Raw genomic sequence first — 26,305 nt, forward strand, 5'->3', positions numbered from 1 at the left:
TAGGACCCGACAGTGGCGCCCTCCATGTCACGCTGCAGCCCGCTGTTATCAAAGAGAGGACAGACTGGGCCGTGTGTGGTGTCAGCGTGCTAGGCCACGCTGCAGGAAGCCGGCGGTGGCGCCGCATTGGAGAGAGAAGCCGACTTCTTGCACTCTTCTAGCACGTGAGGATTGGCTTGCTCTCTGGACCTGCAGGTATTGAGAGGAAATGGGGGGGGGGGGGGGGTTAACATTGCAGCTGCAGCATCTGTGTAACTGTGTGTATGTGCACGTGTGTGTGTGTGTGTGTGTGTGTGTGTGTGTGTGTGTGTGTGTGTGTGTGTGTGTGTGTGTCTGTGTCTCTCTCTATGTGTGTGTGTGTGTGTGTGTGTGTGTGTGTGTGTGTGTGCGTCTCCCCCGCTCATCATATGTGAGCGTGCATGCTTAATGTGTGTCTCTCTCCCCCTTCACGTGTGTCTGTGTGCTTGCATGCATAGTGTGAGTCTTTCCCTTCCATCATGTGTGTCTGTGTCTGTGCATGCTTATTGCGAGTCTCCCCCCTCACATGTGTGCGTGTGCATGCTTAGTGTGTGTCTCTCTTTCCCCCAATTACGTGTGTGTGTGTGCATGCTTAGTGTGTGTCTCCCTCCCCCCATCACGTGTGTGTGTGCTTAGCGTGAGTCTCCCCCCATTGTGTGTGTGTGTGTATGCGCGTGCCTGCTTAGTGTGAGTCCCCCATCCCATATATGTGTGTGCATGCTTAGTGTGAGTCTCCCCCCCCCCCCCCCCCCCCTTCATCACGTGTGCTACTGCACGGGCGCAGCCATGCTTGCGTGGGTGCATGAAGAGAAGTGCGGACATTGGGTTTGAAGGGGTGTGGCCTGTGTTAAGGGATGGAGCTTAGGGCGCCAGACCTTATGTGCCTATAGGCTCCTGAGCTGTAAATCCGGCCCTGGTGGTACTGCTACCTCACCCCCCATAACAAGCATGACCAGAATCCCGACCCCATATAGCAAATTGTGGCCAGTACAGGATTTACATCACAGGAGCCTATAGGCACAGATGTCCTGGCACCTCAAGCTCCACCTTCCATGAACCTATGAACCCCCTCCAAACTACACCACAAGCATACCTCCCAACATTTTAAGTGTCGAAAGCGGGACACTTAGGCCACACCCCTGGCCACGCCCCCAACCCCCTAGTCACGCCCACTAATTTATTTTTATTTTTTTAATTTATTTTTCATTAAAACATTTTAATGAATTACTCCTGAAAGGGAGGGTGCCAGTGGGAGGGGGAGGAGGGTGGTGAGGGTGGCCGAGGGGGGGGGGGGGGGAAAGAAAACCCGATCGAGGCACCAGCCCGGGGATGCGTATGCGGCATGGATGCCGCATGGACGCTATTAAGCTTCTCCCTCCCTCCCTCCTAATGTGCCCCCAGTGTCCCCTTATGTGATTAACATTAAAGAGAATCTGTACTCTGAAATTCTTACAATAAAAAGCATACCATTCTATTCATTATGTGCTCCTGGTCCCCTCTGTGCTGTTTCTGCCATTCTCTGCTGCAAACCTGGCTTGTAATTGCCAGTTTTAGGCAGTGTTTACAAACAAACTAACCAGCTTCTAATAGGCTCAGCTAAGCAGAGTGTGTTAGTCACACAGAGCCTGCAGGGGGTGTGTACAGCTTCTAGCTAATCACAAGCAGCCCTGCACATTCCAGTCTGACTGCCTCAGCCTGACTGTGCCGACTATAGAGAGAAGATTAGATCATATAACAGAGATAACACAGCTACTGTGCAATTAGGAAAAGCTGCAGTAAGCCAGACCACATTAGAAAAGGCATAGGAATTTATAGCATAGAAGAAATAAAGATAAACAATTTGTTACAGAGTCTCTTTAATTAGGGGGGTTGTCAGTGGAGGGGGGGAGAATGCCCGTCACCGTGGGTGGGGAGGAGGGTGCCGCTTTTAGGTGGGGGGGGCGCCTGGGCAGAGAATGGAGGCGGAAAAACTGATCGAGGCTCCAGCCGCGGTAATGAGGGATGCGGGAGCCCGGCTTCAATACTTCCTCCCTCCCTCCCTCTGTGAATGCCCCCAAATGTATGTCCGTGTGCCCCCCTCTCCTCCCCTCCCTATAGGCAGAGTGAGCGCAGCGGAGCGGGCAGTCGGGTCCTCTTACCGCTGATGCACGCGTACTGTCTCTGGCATCCGACCTCCATGTGCTTCCTGTGATGTCATAGTAAACAGGAAGCACATGGAGGTCGGATGCCAGAGACAGTACGCGTGCATCAGCGGTAAGAGGACCCGACTGCCCGCTCCGCTGCGCTCACTCTGCCTATAGGGAGGGGAGGAGAGGGGGGCACACGGACATACATTTGGGGGCATTCACAGAGGGAGGGAGGGAGGATGTATTGAAGCCGGGCTCCCGCATCCCTCAGTACCGCGGCTGGAGCCTCGATCAGTGTTTCCGCCTCTATTCTCTGCCAGCCGTCGAGATTCAAGAGGGGGGGCCCGGGATAGCGGGAGGGCCCCCCCAAATCAGGAGAATCCCAACAAAAACGGGACGGTTGGGGGGTATGCCACAAGTGTGCTTACTGTCCCAGCTGTCACTTCTCCATTATCTGTCATAGTTAGCTACAGGTGCCCCATAGTATTAGGTTGCCAGAAGTACCCTCGATATTAAGTAGCTAGAGGTGCCCCCAAGTATTAAGTAGCTAGGGGAACCTCAGCATTAAATAGCTAGAGGTGCCCCTGACTGAAGGGTGATCTCATCAGTGGAATGCTGAGAGCAGGGGGAGTAACCTCTCATATATTTATTTATTTATTGAATTTATAAAGCGCCAACATGTTACGCAGCGATGGACACTCAAATGCATAGCATGGGTGCACAGTAATGGAGGTGCATGATCTGGTAGGACACAAAAGGAGGAGGCCCCTGCCCAAAGGCTTACAATCTAGAGGGAGAGGTAGGGACACGAAAGGTAGGGGACCAGAGTTCAGCTGTGGGTTTAGAGCACTAGAGAGGGGTGGTAGGCCAGAGTGAAAAGGTGAGTTTTGAGGGCCTTCTTGAAGATGTTGAAGGAGGGGGCTGCCCTAATGGGTGGAGATAGGAAGTTCTATAGGGTTGAGTAAGGGTCGAGGGAGGGTTTTTTGAGCAGGGGTAGTACAGTGGATTCGGTATATAGACGACGTCTTGGTAGCGTGGCGTGGCAGTGTGGACGAATTGGAGTCATTTATCTCCGCCCTCAACTCTAACAAACGCAATATTAAACTCACGTACTCATACGGTAGTGAGATATCCTTTTTGGACTTGCGTCTTAGAGTTGAGGGAAATAGAGTGATTTCCACATCTTTCCGTAAACCCACAGCTGGCAACACGCTCCTCCACGCCTCCAGCCACCATCCAGCTTCGCTAAAAAGAGGCATACCTTACGGACAGTTTCTCCGTTTACGGAGAAACTGTTCTGATGACAATGACTTTCGCAAAGAGTCTAGGGATATGTATGAACGCCTTCGCGAACGCGGATATACGCACTCGGTTTTACGGAAAGCGTTGAAACGGGCGTGGAATTCAAATAGAAAGGATCTTTTGGCCAATCGCGGGGGGAGGTCCAGTGGGGAGGGGGAGGGACATATGCGGCTCGTGACCAGCTGCGGCACCCACTGGGAGGATCTGCGGAGCTTATTGTCCACATTTTGGCCGATCCTGACGGCCTCAGACGAAATAGCCAAAGTGGTGGGCCCACGCCCACTTCTTACCGCCAAAAGAGCGCCAAACTTAAAGGACAAATTAGTCCGTAGTGAGTATAGTATCAATAGTGATACATGGCTACAGAGAGGTGTCCCCAATGGGTCCTATAGATGTAGCGGATGTAAGCTTTGCCCTTTTATTGAACGAACAAGCGTGTTTCAGAACAGCATGGGTGATGTAGAATATGACATACGATCCTTTATTAATTGTAATACGACAAGTGTCGTGTATATGATACAGTGCCCATGCAAGCTCAAATACGTTGGTAAGACAAAAAGGGCCATGAAAGAGCGGGTGCTAGAGCATTTTGGTAAGATCAAAGGAGGGAAAGCAGTGGGGGGTATATATGAATATTATAGAGAACATCATAACAACGAATTATCGGGTACCCTGGTTAAGGGCATTTACAGGCTAAAGGTATCCGCAAGAAGGGGGGACTTTGATGAGCTGCTGTATTGTAAGGAAGCATCTTGGATATTTAAACTGAACACAGTGGCACCCTCTGGCTTGAATGCAGAATTGGACCTAACCCCATTCTTGCGGATTCGAAGGTATAATTGAAGGGGATATGTGTGAACCCGCAGTGAATGGTGGTGTCATGCATTATAGGTGCCAAAAAATAACAAAGAATCGTTGATCTGTATCCCTTCACTTGGATTATCGCTTTAGGAATTATGAAACATGGGCCTTATGATTAATGAAGCACAGGATTATGAACTGAGTAAAGCTTGATGACCATACTAAGGATGTAGAATATAGCCTATGTGGATGCCTGTTGATGTGATTGGGCCCCCCCACCATATTGGAATATGGACTTATGATGCCCTTATGGGTTTATATGTGACTAAATGACTTTGCTTGCCTTGTAAAAAATACCGGTCGAACACTGACATTAACATGTATGGCTGGCATCCTGTCTAGGTGCCTGGTATATCATCAGCCATATTGGAGGACTCACCAATCATGTCCGTTTTATATAAACATAGAATTTTGATTGACATATTCACGTACGGCCACTAGCCTATCAGTCAGCCTGCTACAATACAAATCGTGTAGTGAGCATGGTGATGGGGCGGGCTATCAGACTGTTTTTAATTGGGTTGCAGTATGCTGAAGACACACCCTGATGAAGCGTCATACATGACGCGAAACGTCGGTAGGCGGAGCCATGCAGCCTGAGTTTCCGGCCATGCTCCTGCGCTGTTGAGCGTCTGGGCGTTTGGCGTCCTCTTTCCCGCTGTTTGCCTAGCCGGAGATAGCAGTTTGCCGGTCACAGCCGGACTTTACCCGAGAGGAGGTGATCTATCTACCGGGCTAAGCGGGTGAATGAAACGAACGAGATGGCTCTACGCCCATTGCTGCCATGCCATAGCGCTAAGCGGAACAGTGACGCATGCACCAAAGGAATGAATTAGATGCTACCAACTATTTTCCTGCACTGCGGTGAGATCTACCCCTTTTCTCCATATGGATATATAAAATTAGAACAGCTTCAAGGGTATCTAATACGTTAGCTCCCCAATTGGATATTGAATGAAGGGATTGTCTAACCTTAATACCATGGCTGTCGTCTGGAGTCCATAGGACTATGAGAATTCTAAGGGGGGCCCCCGCCACAATTTGCTATATCTATGCATGGCACCAGTATGTAAGCGCGGGATGCTTGGAGTGTGTGAGCGTGGGATTGTCCAGTTGTCTTACTGAACCGGAATATTTATCATTAATGCTGTTTTGATTGCTACATGAGTTTTTTGCATAAGCAATTTTAATTCTTGAATCATATTTGCTTCCTTTTGATATGTATGTCATTTTGAGATTTTTGCATGTCCCCAACTGTCTAAATAAACTTTGATACTTGATACATTAAGGTGGCTTGTAACCCATATATGTTCAGATATTTTGTTGAAGTAGTACAGTGGCCTGCTTGAAGTCTGAGGGAAAGGTGCCTGTGGATAGTGAGAGGTTAAACAGGGTAGTGAGGACTGGGGCCAAATCCATGAAGTGAGGATGGAGTAACACAGAAGGGATGGGGTCAAGGGGGGAGGTAGTGGTATGGGAAGTCTGCAGTAGGTGGTTGACTTCCTCAATGGTAGTAGGAGTGAAGGAGGTGAGGGGAGGATAGGGTGGGGGAGGAGCTGGATGTGAGGGATGGGAGGTGAGGATTGAAGATTGGATATTTCCTGACAGATGGAGACAATTTTGTTGGCGAAGTTGGTGGCTAAATCTGTGGCGGTGAGGGAGGAAACGGAGGATGGGGGGATGGGTTTAAGCAGAGAGTTGAGAGTGGCAAAGAGACACCGGGGGTTGGAAGCTTGTGCTTCGGTGAGCTTGCTGCAGTATTCCTGCCTACCATTAGCAAGGGCAGTGTGGAACTGCAGCAGGTTAGCCTTGTACTGTAGGACATCCTGGTTAAGTCGAGTTTTCCTCCATTTCTTTTCAATGGCGCGTGTTATCCTCTGGAGGTTGCAAGTATGGATAGTGTGCCAGCATTGGAGGTTAGGAGGGTGATTGCGGTGGAATATTGCTGATGCAGCTTCCTCTAGGGCTGATGAGAAGGTTTGACGATACGGAGTTGCAGCAAAATTAGGACAGGATAGGGTGGGGAGTGTGCAGGAAAGGGCATGGAGGGGGTCAGCAATGACACTAAGGTTGAGCTGGCGTAGGTCTCGCTGCCATCGACCAGGTGGGTGGGTGGGTAGTTTGGAGGTGCCTTCCGTGAGGAGGTTGAAGGTGATGGTCTGAGGGTGGGAAGGGTGTGATGTCAAGGTCGGTAATGGTGGTGGATTTAGTGAATATAAGGTCGAGAGTGTGACCTGCAGAGGGGGTGGGGTTGTTGGTGTGTTGAACTAGGCCAAGGGAGTTGGCTATGGTGAGTAGCCGGGTCACGACAGAGTTGTTGGGTTCATCGATGAGTTCACCATATACTCTCTAATCAGGACTCTGAAGGAGGGAGGGAGGCACTCTGGGAGGGGAGAGAGCTGCCTTTCCATCAGGGGCTTGTAGACATGTGCCTAAAGTGCCTTATGGTACATCCGGCTCTGGGCCAGTATAACAATACCAAATCCTCTCTCCCCTATAGCAAATGGGTCCAGTATAACCCCTTCCCAACCCCATTGTCAACAAATGTCAGTAACAAGTAATGTTACTACGAGCTTGAAGAGGTTGGAGGTTCATGGTGTAAGAAAAGGGTGACACCAGTTTCTGCACCGGGTGACACTAACCCTAGTGAAGCCTCTGAGGACAGGAGAAGCCTCTGGAGAAGAAGCCTTATCCAGAGGCTTTACTCTACTGAGGTAAGTACCCATTTGGGGCACTTTTTCCCTTCAGGTATACTTTAAGGGTTTACAAAATCCCTTGGTTTTGATATTCATGATAATGATTACATGACAAGACAAGACAAATAACATTTACATCGCGCTTTTCTCCTGGCGGACTCAAAGCGCCAGAGCAGCAGCCACTAGGGCGCGCTCTATAGGCAGTAGCAGTGTTAGGGAGACTTGCCAAAGGTCTCCTACTGAATAAGTGCTGGCTTACGGAACAGGCAGAGCCGATATTCGAATCCAGGTCTCCTGTGTCAGAGGCAGAGCCCTTAACCATTACACACTGCAGCTAGTTGGTGCTCCTCTCCCACTCGGTTTAAGGTGCATTGCCTGGCGGCCTCTGTCTCTTACGTACAGGTAAATTTTGTGTACTGAAAAAATATATATGTGCATGTATGTATGTGTATGTTTATTGGGGCACTTATAAATTGTTTTACTAATTAGATATGCATGAAGTTTATACGACTAAAGGCTCACCTGTTTTGTACTAAAAAGTGTAGTCTTTGGACCGCATGTCAAATTTTCCACATGTGGCAAGGTCAGATGTAGATCTAGTGGTAACGTGGCATACCCGAGTTAACATGTGACATGATGATATAGACGTGTATGTACAGTGCCTAGCCCACAAATAACTATGCTGTGTTCCTTTTGTTCTTTCTCTGCCTGAAAGAGTTAAACATCAGGTAAGTAAATGGCAGTTCCTGTCTGAGTCAGGACTGGGTCAGACTACAGTGTGACCCTCACTGATAAGAAATTACAACTATAAAACACTTTCCTAGCAAAAATGGCTTCTGAGAGCAGGGAAGAGATAAAAAGGGTCAATAGTTCATAGATTTTAGCTCTGGCATACTTGAATGAATGTGTCATTGAGCAAAAACAGTTAAACAGTAAAAACTGCAAAAGTAGACTTAAATATAAAATAAAACTGTGGAATATCTTTAAAAAAAGTCATTTTTAGAAGGAGGATAGATACAATTGTTTATTTCATTTGTTTTTTTTTTCGCCTAAGGTGTCCTTTAAAAAGAGTAGCTTTGGTAAAATATAATAAGGACATGTTGTATCCTGAATCCCAATATATGCAAAGAAAATGAAGGTATAGGTGTAACTGTCACTCCACTCAGCCCCAACATCCCAATGCATATCTACAATAATTGGGTTTTAAAAGTTTCGTTCCGTTCAAATGTTCCCCTAGTTTTGGGAAATCAATCCAGGCTGCAGCCAAGAGGGGTCATTCAGGTATCGAGTCTGATTGTAAATGTTCCATGTGACTGTAGAGCGCTGTTTCCATCACACCGTAGACCTCGCTTATCAAAGAATTTTCATTCTTCTGCACCATTAGATGTACTGAGCTTTTGTCAGAGTACGCAAGAAAGGGAGGTAACTCTAGGTTCACACACAAGAGGGCAAGTACATTTGTTATTATTACCAACACAAGGATAGAAGCTTTTACAATGAAACAGCTGTGTAACAATACAAAAACGCTAACAAGGGAAGAACAGGTTAATAGGTGAAATCTAAACTGCTAGAAACCATTAGAAACCAGTTTAAAAAAAAAAAAGAAATTTATTTTATATAGAGCTTGTATGACTACCTGAAACTCCTTCACAGCAGCTCCTCCTAGGCTGAAGGGAAGAACAGCTCTCCACCGGTGATCTCAAAGTAGCCCTGTAACAAACACAATGGTCACTATGGCTACTTGGAAATAGAGAGCACTATAGAGAACTGTGGGAGTGGAATCTTACCACAGAATGGTAGCTACATCACATGACCATACACCAGTGCTGCAATGAAACACAGGCTAGCTTCCATAGATGCAGGAGTATGTGGGAGTGGCCAGTATGAACATAGTAACAGAAGTCGCAGAGGCTGCAATTGTGCCTGAGCCTCATGCCCCTATTGACTACTGCCTCTCAGGCTCCCCATTGAAGATTATTAGCAGCAGAGCATGCTTCAGTAGTCTTCATACAGGTCCTGCCCTCTGATCATTTCCTGTGCTTTGTAGCTGCCATAGCCATGTCACTCACAGTCTGATCCTGCTATGTGATCATGTCATGATGCCATGGTGTCAAGAACAGTAATGCAGCACGAGAGGAAGCTATGAAGAGACCTGATTGGTAATAGGAGATCAGAGAGCATGCTAGCAAGACATTTAAGAAAGAAAATGCACTTTGCTGCCACTACTCAGCAATGGGCATGGGAAAAAAAGAGGGCAATGGAAGGCACTACAAGGTAAACTAAGAAAAATACAAGAGGATAGATGAGAGTACTATCAGGGGCACTGGAGAGCTCTACAAGGAAAAAAAATGGAGGACACTAAAGAAGGCACGAGAGTGCACCACAGGGTTCTACGGAGGGCACTGCAGCAGGTATCTCTCGACTCTACTGTAATGGTTGGGAGCTACTACAACAGGGAACAACAAAGGGCACTAACAGAAGGGCAGAATGATCAGGTCCATGAACCCTGCAGCCTATAGCTCCGCCACTGGGCATAGTTGTGCCCAGCAAACTCCCTCCCTCAACAGGCCACCTGACACTAAGAGGCTAGTTTTATGTACCTGAGACGGTAAAAATAAAAAAATATAAATATACATACCTAGGGCTTCCTACAGCTCCCTCCAGGCTGATTGATTCCTTGCCATCCTCCTCCATCGCTGGATTGTCCGCAATTCGGCCCCGAAAATCCTTCAGTCGGGACACAGTAGTACAATGGGAGCGCAACAGTGGCGCAAGCGCGGCCGGGCCACATATGTGCAAAACGCCACAGACCGGAGGAATGCAAGGGCGAATTGCAGACGATACAAGCGGCGGAGGAGGGTGGCAAGGAAGCGGTCGGCCCGGGAGGTGGCTCGAGGAAACCCCAGGTATGTATAATTTTTTTAAATCCCCCTGTCTCAGGTTTGTTTGAGGTGGAACTTCAACCATCTTTTTCACCCACTTGACTACAAGCCCATCTCTGTTACAATGCAGATATGGTATATGGTCATGTGGGTGAGGAGTTTCTCTTTTTACCTTTTTTCTTCCTCCAGGAAATTTAATTTGAACAGTTTATGGGTAAATTCACCAAATGCGTTTAACTGCTTTATTTAAACCCCATCTCAAGAGTGCATTCAAATGATACCAATATTTCCCAGTATGTATGTGCAGATATTCTCTGTGATCACGGATTAGCCTTCTGATCCCCATTAGTCTGTTAACAGTGACGAAACGCAGTAAAGTGCGCAGCGGAGCGGGCTGTCATTTAATCTTACCATTGCTTCTTGCGTACCGGGATTTGGCTTCACTCTACTTCCTGTGACATCACAGGAAGCAGAAATCCGAGAAGACCAGATGAGATGCCGGTACGCAAGGAGCAATGGTAAGATTAAATGACAGCCCGCTCAGCTGCGCACTTTACTCTGCAGGCAGGGGGGACACTGGGGGCACATTAGGAGGAAGGGAGGGAGGAATGTAATGGCGGTCACCCATCCCGCATCCCCGCGGCTGGCGCCTCGATCATTTTGTTTTCTAGCCTCCTCCCCACCCACGACCACCCTCCCCCTCCTCCCCAACCACGGACACCCTCACGCTCTTCCCCACATTGGTAATTTTGTTTTCGGGAGTAATATCAATTAAAATAAAAATATTTCTTTAAAAAAAAAAACTTTTGGTGGGCGTGACTAGGGTGTGTGTTGGGGGTGTGGTTAGGGGTGTGGTCTAATTGTCCCGCTTTCTGTTATGAAAATGTTGGGAGGTATGTCTACTGTATGCAGTTTCATTTCTATGAGAGACACTTCCTACAGGCAGCCACACAGCATACCAGAATAGTAAAGTTGAAAGCACACAGATGAAAGGCTGTAGCAGCAGCCCTGCTTGTCTATAGTCTCATAGAGGCTAGACCAGGCATGGACAAACTCGGCCCTCCAGCTGTTACGGAACTACAAGTCCCACAATGCATTTGCCTTTATGAGTCATGACTGTGGCTGTCAGACTCCTGCAATGCATTGTGGGACTTGTAGTTCCTTAACAGCTGGAGGGCCAAATTTGCCCATGCCTGGGCTAGACAGCACATCCAGAACAGCTCATAACCTGGAAGCAGAAGGGATATGAGCCGGCGGCCATATTGGATTTTTCCTGGAGCAATAATGGATAAAAAAACACAAAAAAAGGCACACCAGAGTGGCGAAATTATCAGGTAGAGCATTTATTCTTTACACGCTATCGACTGATATGTTTAAGCAATACCAGTTTCCTGGCTATCCTGCTGATTCCCTGCCTCTAACACTTTTAGCCATGGACCCTGAACAAGCATGCATCAAAGCAGGTGTTTCTGACATTATTGTCAGATCTGACAGGATTGTGCATGCTTGTTTCTGGTGGTTTTCAGATACTACTGCAACCAAATAGGACTGCCAGACAACTGGTATTTTTTAACAGGAAATAAATATGGCAGCGTCCATATTCTTATCACTTCAGTTGCCTTTTAAGATTTTTCAGAAATAGTCTGCCAACAATCGGTGTGTATGAGATAGTCAGATATTTCTGATCATTTGCATGTGTACAACATTGATAGAATGATCAAGCCTTACTTATAAACCTATGAAGCAGATACATTGCTCGTTTTCCAAGGATTTTTATCTTACATGTGTACATGGCTTTAGGCTTGGTTCACACCTGATCAGATGTTTGCCATGCATGATCACAATGAACACAGCATGAACTCTTATCCAGAGGTATTGTTGAGTCTGTTGCATCAGACTTGTCAATTGCAGTACTGCTATCAGGGCCATTACTTGGGCAGAGCAGGCGGGGCGACTGCCCTGGGCGCAGACCGGTAAATAGAAGAAGGGGGCGCAGGCAGAAGGTCATAAATGATAGGCGGTAGGGAGCCAGTGACGCGCGGTGCAGCCGAATGGAAGAAGTAAGAAGAACACCAGCATGATCACCTTCCTTGACTCCTCCTGGCAGGGGCGTTCCTAGTATCCTAAGAGATCCGGGGCACTCCAACCAAAAGATGGGTGTGGCCATGCACCAGAATGTGGTTGTGGTCATGGGTGAAACCAGATTTACATGAACTTAACAGCGTTCTAAGTAGGCATGCCCAGCAAAATGTTGTATAAAGCCTTCCTTTCCATTAATACAAAACAAAAATGTAGCATATCACATAAATAGAGTTATCTGGCTTCTGTGCTGGCTGGTCTGGCTTTCTGCTGAGTGAGCTGGCCTGCTGCCAGGTTATCTGGCATTTCCCCAATGTATTCCCTGACCATCTAGTGGACCCCCTCCCATGCTCCCACGGGCCTCCCATTGAGGCACCACAACTCCCAACATGCCCCCATAGAACAACCACTTTCTTTAAAGTGGTAGTGGAGCACTTCCTCGGTAAGCATCTGCGATGTGCCACGGTAGAGCCAGTTGCACATTGGCTCAGTAGTCAAATTGTAGAGATGAGATTGGCACCATCTAATAAAGTTTCAGCTCTTTTTATTGGCAGTAATCAGCTGTCATCACACTGACAAACATACAGGTTTATATACACATCATAAGAGAGCAATAGCCAATCACATAAGATTACTCATTTAAACAAACCAATCATATGGTCCGTCGCTCAGAGCGGACCTGATGGGAAACTTCACTGGTTATTTACTATAGGCTAGTTCGAATGTATGACTGCCCCCTTCTCCCACTCTTACCTATCAGGTGGCAACAGGGGTGCGTCTCTGTGCCAAGGAACGCATGACCGTTTCTCCCAGCAGGCCGCCTGTCTGGCGGACCTGATGGGGAACTGGCCTGCGTGACGCGGAGTAGGCGGAGCCAAAGCGCCGCCTCCCACGTTGCCTTGGCTACAGCTAGTGGGAGCGGCGTAGTATCGCCGCTCTCCATAGCCATGTATGGGGAGACGAGCCTCTATGACGCCAGCCAATAGGAAGCTCCGCAACAAAGTAAACACATCCACATGCTGTGTAAAATACACAGCATGTAGAAAAGCACATTGGCTGATTCGCAAAGCAAGACATCTAGTAGGGACACTTCAGAAGAGGTGCCAGGCTGGTAATTTAAATGTTATCATACTATAACACAAAAGATATCCTCCAGATGATGTCCACAACAACACACAATATGAATCATTATAGAGGCTGTCATACAGGGAGGGAAAAGACCAAGATAAACAATATAATGATAATTATTAAATAAATGGTAACAAGTCCAGCTCACGATTTAAGCCACGGGGCTCGATAGTATCAAGTTTCTTGATCCAGTATGCCTCCCTGTATAGCAGCCTCTTAACCCTATCTCCACCTCTCCTTAGAGGTGCCACATGTTCTATAATCATATATCTCAACTGACTGGCCTGGTGGCCAGCCTGTTGGAAATGGAAAGCAACTGCCTGGTCAGTCAATACTTCTCTAATCGCATGTTTATGTGAAGATAATCTTTTTTTCATTTTTTGTGTCGTCTGGCCAATATACAACAGGCCACATGGACATTTTAATGCATAAACAACATATGTAGAATCACATGTGAAACAATCACGTATCTTAAATTTAACACCCGAATGAGGATGCATAATAAATTGGCCCTTGATAACAGAAGAACAGTGCACACAATGCATACATGGAAATGTACCCATGCGATTAGATCTTGATTTTGACTGACCAGCTCCATCACATCTCATATCAGCGCGGACCAATTAGTCTCTCAAATTTGGTGCTCTTTTGTAAGAGATGATAGGAGGATGGCGAAATTGTTCAATCTCAGGAAAACTATCTGTAAGGAGATACCAGTGGCGTTTAATGATCCTAGCTATACTATCACTTTCAGTGTTGTATTTAGTCACAAAAGGTATCCTCTTACTAACATCCTGACGTCTCATCCTATTTTCTCCACCTTCCATCGCTCTACTACGAGCAACCCGTACCACCTCATCTGGATAACCTCTGTGCACAAATTTAGTCTGTATCTCATCAAATCTCTGTGATATGACCTCCTCCCCAACTATCCTCCGCACCCTTTGAAATTGCCCCACTGGGACAGATCTCCTAGTGGCCCACGGATGGAAAATCCCAAAGTGTAAGAAGGAGTTTACATCCGTGGGCTTGGTATAGAGATCTGTAACCAGTTTACCATCTCGGATACTAACCATAGTATCCAAAAAATTCACTTGCTCAGTTGAAGTATGTAAAGTAAGTTTGATGTCCCTACACTTGGACATCAATTCCTCAGTGAACTCGGTTAGGGTCGAATGTGGCCCCACCCACACACAGAAAACATCATCGATATAACGAAACAATTGCAACGCATGTTGCTTAAATAGTGAACTTGAATAAACAAACATCTCTTCATATACTGACATATAGATATTAGCGTAGGACGGGGCCACATTCGACCCCATAGCTGTACCCCTAATTTGCATATAAAATTGATCCTCAAACCTAAAATAGTTACATTTCAATACTATCTCCAATAATTTGCAGATGAAGCTAATCTGTTGTTGAGACATATCCCAAGCAACCTCTAAGGTGTATTGTACAGCCTCCATTCCACCATCATGTGGAATGGAGGTGTACAAACTTTCTAAATCCATTGTAACTAAAATACATTCACCAACAATAGGAGACATGTTATTCAAGATATTCAAAAACTAGCCTATAGTGAATAATCAGTGAAGTTTCCTATCAGGTCCGCTCTGAGGACGGACCATATGATTGGTTTGTTTAAATGAGTAATCTTATGTGATTGGCTATTGCTCTCTTATGATGTGTATATAAACCTGTATGTTTGTCAGTGTGATGACAGCTGATTACTGCCAATAAAAAGAGCTGAAACTTTATATAGATGGTGCCAATCTCATCTCTACAATTTGACTACTGAGCCAATGTGCAGCTGGCTCTACCGTGGCACATCGCAGACGCTTACTGAGGAAGTGCTCCACTACCACTTGAAAGGAACTTGCATTACTGCACATAAGTGAGTGCACCCTCATCTTTTGCATCATGGAGGACACCGATGTGGACTCTCCAATATTTTCCTACACTCCTGAAGAAACGTCTTGGATTATATCTCAGGTTTCTACTGAGGTGTCATTTCTTACCGTGGCTGATGAGAAAAGCATTTGCAAGAATATCATAAAAGTGGCCAAGCTTTATACTACATTGGAACTTCATGCCAAAACTTTGGCGGAGTATCACCGTGTTAAACGTATCCCACGTGGGATGAGGTCTAATGTCGCACCCATCATATTTCCCACGGATAAACCATTTTGTCACAAATGGACTTTAATTTGGAATAAGGCGTCATTTGATGCGATGACGCTTACCATTGAAAAAATACAGGAGGAACTTCCTAAACTAACTTCACAACGCATAGCACTCAAGGATAAATTGAAAGCTTTGGTCTCAGTAGAGACATATGAACTGTTTACATCTGAGCTCATGACTATGCTTGATAATCATCAAAAACAAATTGAAGCGATTAAACGTGACAAATTTACACGGGATGAACATGATTACAATCAGGGCTATATTTATTCTTGGCAAAGGCACATTCAGAGACCAAGACCTCCACGCAGACCAAAACCTGGTGGCCCAGCTGATAAATGGCCTAGAGGTAAAGAGTTACCTGACTCTACAGACTCCTATACTAGTTCAGACCAGGAGGGTTTTTCGGATCAAGTTGCAAGGCGGGAGGACACGGAGGGGGGGCAGGAAGAGGAGAAGAGGGAGGCGGAATCAGAGATCGATTGCGGTCTCGGCATCCGAAACAGCCCAGAAAATGATCATGGTGAATATCTCATCTGTGGCTTTGACCCCTCTGCAGCTATCGGCACTTAATTATGGTCTGTCCTTTTCCCCTACCAATACTCCAGATCCACTGGAGATTGATGTTGAGTTGCAACGCTTTTTTCGATCAATCAAGCTTAAATACTTTTTTTCTATCCCACGACCGATTAAGGATACCCCATATACAGATACAGATATTGGTTTACTTTCTCTTAAAGATACCAAACTACGCCTGAAAAGTAATTTCCAACCTACATCATGTCAGATAATTGACATTTATATTAAAAAGGTACAGGAAGAAGTCGATGCACTTTTAAGGAGATCCAATCTGACAGGATGTAAGATCCGCTCCAATGTCTCAAAAGCAGAGAGATCTGCAATTAAAGAACTGGCATCCAACCCTTTAATTACTATAAAGCCCGCTGACAAGGGGGGAGCGGTTGTGGTCATGGATACTGTAATGTATCGCAAGGAGATCCTGCGACAGTTGAATGATGTGACTACATACCAATTGATTGATCATGATCCACTAATGGAGATTCAGGAGAAAATTGGACAGATCATTTCTACCGCTACAACTACCAATTTGATTGATGACAAACTTGCTCAGTATCTGATACAACCCTTTCCCATGACCCCTGTCATTTATACATGTCCCAAAATACATAAGAATTTAGAAGACCCTCAAGGTCGACCTATAGTGGCAGGGATGGACTCGGTTTTGGCTCCTCTTGCAAAATATCTTGACCAAATCCTCAGACCATATTTGGTGTCCATGAAATCGTATCTGAGGGACACACAAATGTTTTTGAATATCTTGAATAACATGTCTCCTATTGTTGGTGAATGTATTTTAGTTACAATGGATGTAGAAAGTTTGTACACCTCCATTCCACATGATGGTGGAATGGAGGCTGTACAATACACCTTAGAGGTTGCTTGGGATATGTCTCAACAACAGATTAGCTTCATCTGCAAATTATTGGAGATAGTATTGAAATGTAACTATTTTAGGTTTGAGGATCAATTTTATATGCAAATTAGGGGTACAGCTATGGGGTCGAATGTGGCCCTGTCCTACGCTAATATCTATATGTCAGTATATGAAGAGATGTTTGTTTATTCAAGTTCTCTATTTAAGCAACATGCGTTGCAATGGTTTTGTTATATCGATGATGCTTTCTGTGTGTGGGCGGGGCCACATTCGACCCTAACCTAGTTCACTGAGGAATTGATGTCCAAGTGTAGGGACATCAAACTTACTTTACATACTTCAAATGAGCAAGTGAATTTTTTGGATACTATGGTTAGTATCCGAGATGGTAAACTGGTTACAGATCTCTATACCAAGCCCACGGATGCAAACTCCCTCTTACACTTTGGGAGTTTCCATCTATGGGCCACTAGATCTGTCCCAGTGGGGCAATTTCAAAGGGTGCGGAGGATAGTTGGGGAGGAGGTCATATCACAGAGATTTGATGAGATACAGACTAAATTTGTGCACAGAGGTTATCCAGATGAGGTGGTACGGGTTGCTCATAGTAGAGCGATGGAAGGTGGAGAAAATAGGATGAGACATCGGGATGTTAGTAAGAGGTTACCTTTTCTGACTAAATACAACACTGAAAGTGATAGTATAGCTAGGATCATTAAACGCCACTGGTATCTGCTTACAGATAGTTTTCCTGAGATTGAACAATTTCGCCATCCTCCTATCACCTCTTACAAAAGAGCGCCAAATTTGAGAGACCAATTGGTCCGCGCTGATATGAGATGTGATGGAGCTGGTCAGTCAAAATCAAGACGTAATCGCATGGGTACATTTCCATGTATGCATTGTGTGCACTGTTCTTCTGTTATCAAGGGCCAATTTATTATGCATCCTCATTCGGGTGTTAAATTTAAGATACGTGATTGTTTCACATGTGATTCTACATATGTTGTTTATGCATTAAAATGTCCATGTGGCCTGTTGTATATTGGCCAGACGACACAAAAAATGAAAAAAAGATTATCTTCACATAAACATGCGATTAGAGAATTATTGACTGACCAGGCAGTTGCTTTCCATTTCCAACAGGCTGGCCACCAGGCCAGTCAGTTGAGATATATGATTATAGAACATGATGTGGCACCTCTAAGGAGAGGTGGAGATAGGGTTAAGACAGAGGCTGCTATACAGGGAGGCATACTGGAGCAAGAAACTTGATACTATGGAGCCCCGTGGCTTAAATCGTGAGCTGGACTTGTTACCATTTATTTAATAATTATCATTATATTGTTTATCTTGGTCTTTTCCCTCCCTGTATGACAGCCTCTATAATGATTCATATTGTGTGTTGTTGTGGACATCATCTGGAGGATATCTCTATTGCTATAGTATGATAACATTTAAATTACCAGCCTGGCACCTCTTCTGAAGTGTCCCTGCTAGATGTCTTGCTTTGCGAATCAGCCAATGTGCTTTTCTACTTGCTGTGTATTTTACACAGCGTGTGGATGTGTTTACTTTGTTGCGGAGCTTCCTATTGGCTGGCGTCATAGAGGCTCGTCTCCCCTTACATCGCTATGGAGAGCGGCGATACTACGCCGCTCCCACTAGCTGTAGCCAAGGCAACGCGGGAGGCGGCGCTTTGGCTTCGCCTGCTCCACGTCACACAGGCCAGTTCCCCGTCAGGTCCACCAGACAGGCGGCCTGCTGGGAGAAACGGTCATGCGTTCCTTGGCACAGAGACGCGCCCCTGTTGCCACCTGATAGGTGAGAGTGGGAGAAGGGGGCAGTCATACATTCGAACTAGCCTATAGTGAATAACCAGTGAAGTTTCCCATCAGGTCCGCTCTGAGGACGGACCATATGATTGGTTTGTTTAAATGAGTAATCTTATGTGATTGGCTATTGCTCTCTTATGATGTGTATATAAACCTGTATGTTTGTCAGTGTGATGACAGCTGATTACTGCCAATAAAAAGAGCTGAAACTTTATTAGATGGTGCCGGTCTCATCTCTACAATTTGACTACTGAGCCAATGTGCAGCTGGCTCTACCGTGGCACATCGCAGATGCTTACTGAGGAAGTGCTCCACTACCACTGTAAAGAAAGTGGTTGTTCTATGGGGGCATGCTGGGAGTTGTGGTGCCTCAATGGGAGGCCCGTGGGAGCATGGGTGGGGGTCCACTAGATGGTCAGGGAATACATTGGGGAAATGCCAGATAACCTGGCAGCAGGCCAGCTCACTCAGCAGAAAGCCAGACCAGCCAGCACAGAAGCCAGATAACTCTATTTATGTGATATGCTACATTTTTGTTTTGTATTAATGGAAAGGAAGGCTTTATACAACATTTTGCTGGGCATGCCTACTTAGAACGCTGTTAAGTTCATGTAAATCTGGCTCCACCCATGACCACAACCACATTCTGGTGCATGGCCACACCCATCTTTTGGTTGGAGTGCCCCGGATCTCTTAGGATACTAGGAACGCCCCTGCCAGGAGGAGTGAAGGAAGGTGATCATGTTGGTGTTCTTCTTACTTCTTCCATTCGGCTGCACCGCGCGTCACTGGCTCCCTATCGCCTATCGTTTATGACCTTCTGCCTGCGCCCCCTTCTTCTATTTACCGGTCTGCGCCCAGGGCAGTCGCCCCGCCTGCTCTGCCCAAGTAATGGCCCTGATAGCAGTACTGCAATTGACAAGTCTGATGCAACAGACTCAACAATACCTCTGGATAAGAGTTCATGCTGTGTTCATTGTGATCATGCATGGCAAAAATCTGATCAGGTGTGAACCAAGCCTAAAGCCATGTACACATGTAAGATAAAAATCCTTGGAAAACGAGCAATGTATCTGCTTCATAGGTTTATAAGTAAGGCTTGATCATTCTATCAATGTTGTACACATGCAAATGATCAGAAATATCTGACTATCTCATACACACCGATTGTTGGCAGACTATATCTGAAAAATCTTAAAAGGCAACTGAAGTGAGAAGAATATGGACGCTGCCATATTTATTTCCTGTTAAAAAATACCAGTTGTCTGGCAGTCCTATTTGGTTGCAGTAGTATCTGAAAACCACCAGAAACAAGCATGCACAATCCTGTCAGATCTGACAATAATGTCAGAAACACCTGCTTTGATGCATGCTTGTTCAGGGTCCATGGCTAAAAGTGTTAGAGGCAGGGAATCAGCAGGATAGCCAGGAAACTGGTATTGCTTAAACATATCAGTCGATAGCGTGTAAAGAATAAATGCTCTACCTGATAATTTCGCCACTCTGGTGTGCCTTTTTTGTGTTTTTTTATCCATCATTGCTCCAGGAAAAATCCAATATGGCCGCCGGCTCATATCCCTTCTGTTTCCAGGTTATGAGCTGTTCTGGATGTGCTGTCTAGCCCAGGCATGGGCAAATTTGGCCCTCCAGCTGTTAAGAAACTACAAGTCCCACGATGCATTGCAGGAGTCTGACAGCCACAGTCATGACTCATAAAGGCAAATGCATTGTGGGACTTGTAGTTCCGTAACAGCTGGAGGGCCGAGTTTGTCCATGCCTGGTCTAGCCTCTATGAGACTATAGACAAGCAGGGCTGCTGCTACAGCCTTTCATCTGTGTGCTTTCAACTTTACTATTCTGGTATGCTGTGTGGCTGCCTGTAGGAAGTGTCTCTCATAGAAATGAAACTGCATACAGTAGACATACCTCCCAACATTTTCATAACAGAAAGCGGGACAATTAGACCATACCCCTAACCACACCCCCAACACACACCCTAGTCACGCCCACCAAAAGTTTTTTTTTTAAAAGAAATATTTTTATTTTAATTGATATTACTCCCGAAAACAAAATTACCAATGTGGGGAGGAGCGTGAGGGTGTCCGTGGTTGGGGAGGAGGGGGAGGGTGGTCGTGGGTGGGGAGGAGGCGAGAAAACAAAATGATCGAGGCGCCCCTGTTGCCACCTGATAGGTAAGAGTGGGAGAAGGGGGCAGTCATACATTCGAACTAGCCGATAGTGAATAACCAGTGAAGTTTCCCATCAGGTCCGCTCTGAGGACGGACCATATGATTGGTTTGTTTTAATGAGTAATCTTATGTGACTGGCTATTGCTCTCTTATGATGTGTATATAAACCTGTATGTTTGTCAGTGTGATGACAGCTGATTACTGCCAATAAAAGGAGCTGAAACTTTATTAGATGGTGCCGGTCTCATCTCTACAACCCATAGAACAACCACAGCTCCCTGCATGCCTCCATAAAGGCATCACAGCATCTAGCAATACATCGCTGTGGTGCCATGCTGGGGGCTATGGTGTTATGCTGGGTGTTGTGGTGCCTCTATGGGGCTTGCTGGATGCTGTAATGCCATGCTGGGTGCTGTGGGGCTTGCTGGGTACTAGGCCTGAAAGATAAATCGAATTTAAATCGAAATCGCAATCACCAAGATCACAATTTCTGAACCGTCAAAGCAGCGAGTATCGCGATGACGTCATTTCAGCATAGGGGAAGTTTGAAGAAGTGGTTTCATACTTCCCCCTAGTCCCATGGAGTGCGGAGCGCAGCATCTGCAGTGTTGGACATACTTTCCGCACAAACCCAACACTGTCTAGACTCTATCGTTGCCTGCCGGCTCATGTGCAACGGCATACTTCCTGGTTCCTGTATGTCACAAGACATAAAGGAAGTATGCCATGCATTAGATCCTGCAGGAGAAGTGGATAGACGGGCATCTTTGGACTTGTGCTGGAAGGTATATCCAGCACTATCGCAGCTTGGTGGACAGAGGGGCCACAGAGAGAGACCCAGAGCAGGTACACAGAAAAACAGAGGGGGACACAAAGGGGGCACAACAAGACACAGAGGGTGCACAGAGAGGCAGGGGACAGGGAGACACAGGGGAAACAAAGCTTGATTTGAAGTAAATCATGAATCGAATCCGTGATTTTGGACAGAAATCATTCAATTCAATTTTTTCCTAAAATCGTTCAGGCCTACTGGGTACTGTGTGGTACCATGCTGGGTGCTGTGGTGGCTCTACTGGGAGACATCCGGGGCACCACAGAATAGATCAGGGGCACGTCCCTGCCTCCTGGGCATCCGGCAGCTGCCTGCGTCCGAACACACCACCGTGTGATGACACCTGACGTCCTGTATCAGTACTGCAGGCTGTCAGTGCACGCCGCCCATGGAGGAGTCGGCTTCCCGGGGCTCTATTTGCCTGTGTGTTCTCCTGGTCCCTGCATCCTTCTGGATAAGCAGCTGGTCACTAGTAAGTAGGCAGCTCTACTTGTGACCTGTGGCTATGTGATTGTCCCTAAAGAGTATATGGGTTTGCAAGTCCACAGGGGGGCAACATTTTTACACCCTCGCCCTGGGTGCAATGTAGCCTAAAACTGCCCTGACTGCTATGTATGACATGTCTGACCTTTATTCAGTCTTCAAAAGAACATACCGCTCACCACATCGAAGGCCGTGGATCCGATGACCGACATGTATGAACGGATTTTATGCTTAACATAGATTCTGTCAACATGTCCGTTTATCTACTAATGCTCTACGTTGCAGAAAACAGTCCATTTTTTGTGCAAGACTCAAGCATAACTTTGACTAAGTAACCCACTTCATTGTTCTCACCAGAAATTTTTTTCCAGCCGGGTGGCATGAAAAAATAGGCTGGTGGGGCGCGATGAGAGAATGGAAGGCCGGAGCTTTTCTGCACAACTCTGCTTACTACAGAGGAGGAGGTGAGCCGATGACAGCCGGGTTCTCACCAAAACTAGCCGGGTGGAGTACCCGGCTAAAAGAGCCTGAGGAGAACACTGCTATTGCAATTCAGGATCCCACTGAAAATCATGAAGTAAACATGCTTATAACCCATGAAACTTTGAGAAGACTCACTTTTTGTATGCATAATAGCCTGCAGACACATGACAAATTGCCTACTTACAATAACAAGGAACTTGTTACCATCTAATATACCAGTCCCTAAATAAGAGCAGCACTGGTGGAAGATCAAAGTTAAAGGGGAACTGAAGTGAGAGGTACACGGAGGCTGCCATATTTATTTGCTTTTAATCAATACCAGTTGCCTGGTAGCACTGTTGGTCTATTTCACTGCAGCAGTGTCTGAATAACACCAGAAACAAGCATGCAGCTAATCTTGTCAGATCTGACATTAATGTCAGAAACATCTGATCTGCTGCATGCTTGTTCAGGGGCTATGGCTAAAAGTATTAGAAGGAGAGGATCAGCAGGAGAGCCAGGCAACTGGTATTGCTTAGATGGAAATAAATATGGCAGCCTCCATATCCCTCCCACTTCAGTTGTCCTTCAAAGCAGAGGGAAAACTGCCACTGAGCCACTGGGAAGAAAGTAAATCTGTTTTAGTTGAAAATATTAAATGGCAGATAACATAAAATATAGATTACATGGTTTTTAAATGTACCCTACAGTTAGTAAAAAGCACTACAAGTAAACATAATACTGCGTAGCGCACTATGTGGCGTAAATTTGATAAAGGCGCCTGTTTAAAAGGGTGCATAAACAGCGGTAGTAGAAGGTTAGTAACATTTGATTTGCCAAGTCATCTCTCCAGCAAAATTTCCAGTAATTAGACTATTGTATTGAAATACTTGATAGGCAGCTCTACAGACAGTTCCATTTTCTTAGAAATTAGTTATCATTACTTACAATGCATCGATCAGACTCATGTCCCACTGGACTAGTGCACACAGGAAGATCTGTGGATCACTGACCATTCTGATTGATTTCCTAACATGATTTCTTACTTAAAGACTGCTCCATGCCAAGGCGTGCCTAACTCCAATTGTCATGCAGTCCTGGGCTGTGTTTTGCAGATCGCATGCGCCGATGCGCACACATCTCGGCTTGAATGATGGAGCTCCGCTCCGTCATCAGTCTCCCAGCGACGATCGCCGCTAGGAGACTGTTAGATGGCGAAACTGCTATCTATTTACTCTGTGCAGTGCTGCAATCTACGGTAGCACTGTAGTAGGGACAGCCGTGTGACACGGCTGTCCCCCTGGGAGGCTCAGAAGCGATCGGCTGTCATAGGCAGGGCCGGCCCGCCCATGAGGCGGGGTGGAACGTTTGCCTCAGGCGGCGCTTCTGAGGGGGCGGCACCCGCCCGTCCATGGGTGTGGAGTGCCGCCCGAGCTGGAGGGAATAGCGGGCAGGAAGAGGGTATTGGGCCTAGCGGCGGGGAGGGTGGTCGGACCCCCCCCCTCCCTCGCCTGGGTCCCCCGTCCTCCGCTCCCCTCCAGCTTGTTATGCGCGCAGGCTGGCTGGCTGCAGCTGTAAGAGGCAACGGGCGGGGATCACTCACCTCTTCCTCGTTCCAACGTGCGCTCCACTGACGTCACTTCCTGCGGCGTAGCAGGAAGTGACGTCAGTGGAGCGCAGGCTGAACGAGGAAGAGGTGAGTGATCCCCGCCCGTTGCCTCTTACAGCTGCAGCCAGCCAGCCAGCGCGCATAACAAGCTGGAGGGGAGCGGAGGACGGGGGACCCAGGCGAGGGAGGGGGGGGTCCGACCCCCCCTCCCCGCCGCTAGCCCCAATACCCCCTTCCTGCCCGCTATCCCCTCCAGCTCGGGCGCCCCCCCCCCCCCACCCACGGGGGGGGGGCGCAGCGGCGATTTCTTTAAAGTTTGCCTCAGGCGGAAAATGGTCTAGGGCCGGGCCTGGTCATAGGCCGATGCCTATGACAGCCGATCGCTGTGATTGGCTGGCGGGGGGAGGGAAACAAAACTTTTTTTAAAAAAGGCTACATTTATTTAAATAAATATATATAAAAAAATAAACAAACACCCCAGCAGCGATCACAGCCGACCAACAGAAATCTCTGTTGGTGGGCAGAAAAGGAGGGGGGCATCACTTGTGTGCTGAGTAGTATGGCCCCGCAGCCATACAATAGCCTGGTCTCTAGGGGGTGTAAGCCTACGGTCCTCAAGTGGTTAAGGGCCTGAGCCCACTGATGCAGTTGTGTCCGCTTTCCAGTTACACATCAATATTACAGATGCAGAAAAGCAGACAGAAGCGGCAGAGCAGGGACAATGTCCTCCAGCATTTAAAGCTGAGACACTAAAGTGTGCCCTTCCATGCCTCTCACCCCAGCTTTCACGCACTGATTGCTGTCAACACCTTAATCTCTAGTTATCTGGCTTGCAGTCACTGCCATGTATCCCCTTTTCCTCTTTCTCTCTGCTTCAAACACAATAGGGGAATGATAGCTGAGTGAGTTGTGGGCCCCCTCCTTCTCTGCGAGGCTGGAGCCTCTCTGGCCTCGGCCCAGCCCGGAGAAGCGGACAGAGTTCACGCTTATGAAAAATTTGTGAAAACACATTTGACACATATACAGTGAAAGTCTATGGAGATTCGCAGTCCTGTTTTGAAAATTGCAAAATTGAGTTTGTGTTTTAACATGAAAAGATAAACTTGCGAAGGATAGATGCACGCAGCTAGTTTTCCATACAAAAATGCGCTAAAAACCAAGACAAATGCAGAGAGACTTGTGCGGCCCACAGAAATATATTAAAAGCAAGGTTTGAAGATGATGACCAAAGGTGCTGCAATCACCACATCATTTTGAAATCGATTTTCTCAAGGTCTTTGTCAGAAGAAAAATATTCGACTTGTTTTCACTATTGACTGTTAAATACTTGTATATACAGTAGCTAATCTGGTAACAATAGCTTTACTATGGGTCAAAATTTGCTTCAGTATGACTTTGAATAAAATGTTTTTGCCCCTATATATATTCTAAAAGTGATTTTCAAAAGATGTTTTTCACATGTTCCTTAGGTTAACCCTAATACAGATACCAAATTTGGTGTTGGTTATCGACCCCATAGACTTTAATGCAAATGAGAAAAAGTGACAAATTTTGGCTGCAATTTCACAAAATTTCTCTGAGGCCGGTTTCACACTGCTAACCAGCGTTATCATAGTGTTGAAGTGATCGCATTACACCGCAACCACAAAAACAACCTTCAGGGCTTGTTTACACTGCAAACATTTTGTTTTTTTGAAGCGCGGACGATTTTTCAAAATCGCCCTGAAAGTGCTTACACAATGATTCTCTATGAGAGAGTTCATATCTAAGCGGTTTGTTTCCGATCCGTTTAGATAAGTGGGGCTTGAGCCATTCTTGAGGCCATTCCGCCTCAAAAGAAGGCATAGGAAAAACGCAAAACGCTCACAAAACCACTTTGTGGAGCGATTGCTTTCGCGTTTTTAAGAATAAATACATTGTATTTATTCTTTTCCGGGTCAAAGAGTTCACTTCCTGACTTGCGTCAGCGAGTTAATTACCAACACGCTTGGGAAAAATCGGAAGAATCGGAAAGAAAAAACGCCTCAAAATAAGCCCACCGTGGACAGACACGCAAGCCGAACACAATGTGAACAAGGCCTCAGGACTTCTTCACCTTGCAGGCGTTTTTGGTTTTTCTTTAAGCGCGAGCAATTTTTCAAAATCGTCCTGAAAGCG

General features: G+C 46.4%; 1 protein-coding gene across 1 annotated transcript in view; it reads right to left on the reverse strand.

The window, feature by feature from the left end:
- Positions 1 to 26,305, reverse strand: part of LOC137532693 (SLAM family member 5-like) — a 412,994-nt gene that overhangs the window by 367,259 nt on the left and 19,430 nt on the right. Inside the window, exon 2 of the mRNA XM_068253515.1 lies at positions 8,640 to 8,713. The gene's annotated coding sequence lies outside the window, so the exon portion shown is untranslated. The remainder of the gene's footprint in view (positions 1 to 8,639; positions 8,714 to 26,305) is intronic.

The sequence above is a fragment of the Hyperolius riggenbachi genome, chromosome 9, assembly GCF_040937935.1.
Source record: "Hyperolius riggenbachi isolate aHypRig1 chromosome 9, aHypRig1.pri, whole genome shotgun sequence".
Lineage (NCBI taxonomy): Eukaryota > Metazoa > Chordata > Amphibia > Anura > Hyperoliidae > Hyperolius > Hyperolius riggenbachi.